The sequence below is a fragment of the Helianthus annuus genome, chromosome 13 (genome assembly GCF_002127325.2).
Source record: "Helianthus annuus cultivar XRQ/B chromosome 13, HanXRQr2.0-SUNRISE, whole genome shotgun sequence".
Lineage (NCBI taxonomy): Eukaryota > Viridiplantae > Streptophyta > Magnoliopsida > Asterales > Asteraceae > Helianthus > Helianthus annuus.
The window spans coordinates 103,643,740-103,647,186 of NC_035445.2; the positions used below are offsets into that span (position 1 = coordinate 103,643,740).

Genomic DNA, 3,447 nt, shown 5'->3' on the forward strand with positions numbered 1-3,447 from the left:
CATTTGTTTAACATGCTATTATACATCTTCATTTTTTATCCATGGTTATTTTCATCAGATTTATATATGTCCGTTTGCGCACAAAATGGTTCAATTTTTTTTAAAGTAGGGCGCTCTTCGAGTTTTTTTAATCGGGTTTACCGGGTCATTTTATTCGTGTTGTCAATGGTGGGAATATAAGTTGAAAAACAAACCATTTTATATTCGGGCTTTGGGGTTATCGGGTCGGTGTAATTCAGGTTTCAGTTTAGTTAAATAGATGGAAATGGGTATACTGCCATTCAAATATGCATTGGTATACTAAATTCCATATTTATCCTATAATTTACTAATTTTTGGGGTTGTTAGAGTATTAATTAATGAGATTTTGTGTTTTTATAGTTTCTATTCTTTTGTAACTTACTAATTTTCTATATAGGTATTGATTAATTGGTATTAATTAATTGGTGTTAATCAATTAATTAGTTCAATATAGATATAGATATAAACGATGATAGTTAATTGTCAACCTTTTCCTATGAAATAAGTTATACCTATGGAAGTTTTTTGAATTTAACATTCCATTTACATTTTCAACTGGCAATTATAACTTCCATAATAAAATTGCGATATTTTTGAGATTTGAATTCGAATTGTTATGAGAGTTACTAAATTATGTCCGATATTTTTGGTAACTGGCCTCTCTTCCCATTATGCGAATTGACCACGTTCTTAATGATAATACATTACATTTATATGATTTCAGTTACATTTTAATTTGAATTTTGTTTCAATTTGGAATCTCTAACAAATATTACGTGCAATAATATAATCAGAAGTTAGTTTGAATTTGTATTTGGAATTTGAAAAGAGCAATACCACAGGTCTAATTTGTGTTCGACCTCAGAGCTGTTCTATTTTGTCTTGCAATGGTTCAGGTACTTCTTTCAGAGTGAAGATCTCGATTTTTTATAATTTCTTTCATAACTGTAAGCATGATTATGTTTGTTATGTAGTTGTACAACAAAACCGAAAATGATTATGGTTGAATGTAGAAGGTGGATTATATATGGTAATTGTTGACCAACTACTACTATATATTTCAGTTAACTTATATTACATGTTAGAGTCATATGAAGTAGTAATTTCTTATTTTTTATGAATATCAGTCACATGAAGAAGTATTTTTTTATTTGTTATGAACATAGGACTCATATGACGTCGTCTTATGAGTGGAAATTTGTTATGTGAAAGAGCATTTTCGTCAATTCAGTTTGTGGCTTTTTTACTATGCACGGGTTACGACCATTGATGAAGTTTAAACAACAAACTGATTCACTGCAATGAATGAGATATTTAACAAGGGCGAACTATTGGGTTGAATGAAAATCAATTAAATACCAGGAAGACAAGGTTCTATGAGCTGATGAAACTATATACAAAGGTAATTCTCAATGATATAATCTTTTTATTTTTTTATGTGATGGTCATGTCTCTTGGTGGTGAATTCTCTAGATATAGAGAAAGTGGTAGGGGTTGGCGTGGACCTTATACATAATAATCAATTAAGTTTGGTCCGCTGGAAAGCGAGGGAACACCGATTGTTAAGTCAATTTTCTATTATTATATAGGTTGTATGAGTGTCTCTTTGGTATAATCGATTCATACTAGATAGATTTATCATCGGTGGTGTTCTAATGTGATTTCTTTATTTAAATATTCTTCAATTTTAATAATTTTAAGATTGGTAATTTGCTATTTATCATTTATTTTGAGCCCGAGATATTTTTAGTTTACAATCTTTGAGTAAGAAATATATTTATTTGTTTAATATTCAGTTGTTCGTCTTAATTTTACATCTTAACAGTTTCCGGGATGCTACAAAGTAGACAGCTTCAGTCACTTCGATGGTTTTTTAGTGTATTCGAAATTCAAGGTAATATTCAAAGTTTTTTGCTGCCTTTTGTATTGTCCATGCTTAATAATGGTGTTAAAATATCTTTTAAGAATTTTCTATATATATGGATTTTTATAATTTTATAATAGTTGTTTCTGCATATGCTATGCTAAAAAAAATTAGTTACAATGGGTGTGTAATCAGGTCAAAAAGATACTCAAAGTTGGTTTATCGCTATGAAGGAAGATGCTCAAAGTTGGTGTATCGCTACGAAGGATTTGGTATATATGATAGGTAAAAGATCATTTTTATGGTCTGATACAACATAAGCAAGTGCAATTTTCACAATAATATTATTTAAGCATTTGTTTTTTTCTTGATTCAAATGCAGGCTTCTCATACTCTAAAGTGCTCACTGTGTTCTAAATGTTTGTGTAAGATGAAGAATTACTTATTAGCATTCACTTTAGTGTATCACTTACCAGGCTTCACACACTCCAAAGTGCTCACTATGTTCTAAATATTTGTGTAAGATGAAGAATTACTTATTAGCATTCACTTTAGTGTATCACTTACTCATGCTTATATTTATGCATGTACTTATTAAGGATTAGTGGATTGTAATATTTCAATACATAGTGACACGATATGCCAGCCCTACATATCTTCTTGGATAGATGTTATAGTAAAGAATGAGGGAATCAGTGCCTGCTAGGAGGTTTCCTCTCATCATGGTTCCTCAGTTATGAAATGGTCAACGTGCATGTTTGATTGTGTGCATTCTCTATGTTGATCTAATAATTGTCAAAGATCTAATGATTACATTGTAGTTTTATTGGTTACGAAACTCCAGCAAGTAGAAGTATGAAATGGTCAACGTGCATGTTTGATTGTGTGCATTCTCTATGTTGATCTAATAATTGTCAAAGATCAATAACGTAATTTTTTTCTTTCTAAAAGTAACAAACATATCACTTTTCAACACCGCGAAATTCGCGGGTATTATCACTAGTGTATACTATATATAACAAATTATTAAAGCCTAAACTGTATATTAAATGTAAACTTTTAATACATACAATGCAGAGACAAAACGTCATACCAACTTCGTAGACTTGACAGAACTTACAGACTCGATAACAAAAGACCATAACATACAATACAGAGACAAAACGTCAAAGATCCACAAGCAATTGTGGATCTTTACTGACGGGTGCACTTCGGAATGTAGCTGATATGAATGAATATAACCTCAGTGTAGGTAATTACATATCTGCCACTGGGGTTATATTCATTCATATGAATGAATATAACCCAAGTGGTAGATATGTAATTAGTGAGCTCTGGAATTTCAAGGAAAATCGAAGAGCTACACTGGGATGAACACAAATCATCGATTCAAACCAAAAAATCAATATGATGAACACACAAGAATCAAAACCAAAACACATTGAAAACCACTGATCCGATGAGTTCTTAATATAAGGAACACAAATCATGGAATCAAACCAAAAATCAATATGATGAACCCACAAGAATCAAAACCAAAACACATTCAAACCCACATTGAA

General features: G+C 30.8%; 1 long non-coding RNA gene across 1 annotated transcript; it reads left to right on the top strand.

Moving 5' to 3' along the window:
- The first annotated feature begins 1,638 nt into the window (after positions 1 to 1,638).
- On the top strand, positions 1,639 to 2,519 carry LOC110903085. Its single transcript, XR_004876761.1, has 3 exons — positions 1,639 to 1,915; positions 2,081 to 2,170; positions 2,268 to 2,519. It is a non-coding gene; the product is annotated as an uncharacterized LOC110903085 (long non-coding RNA).
- The last annotated feature ends 928 nt before the right edge of the window (positions 2,520 to 3,447 follow it).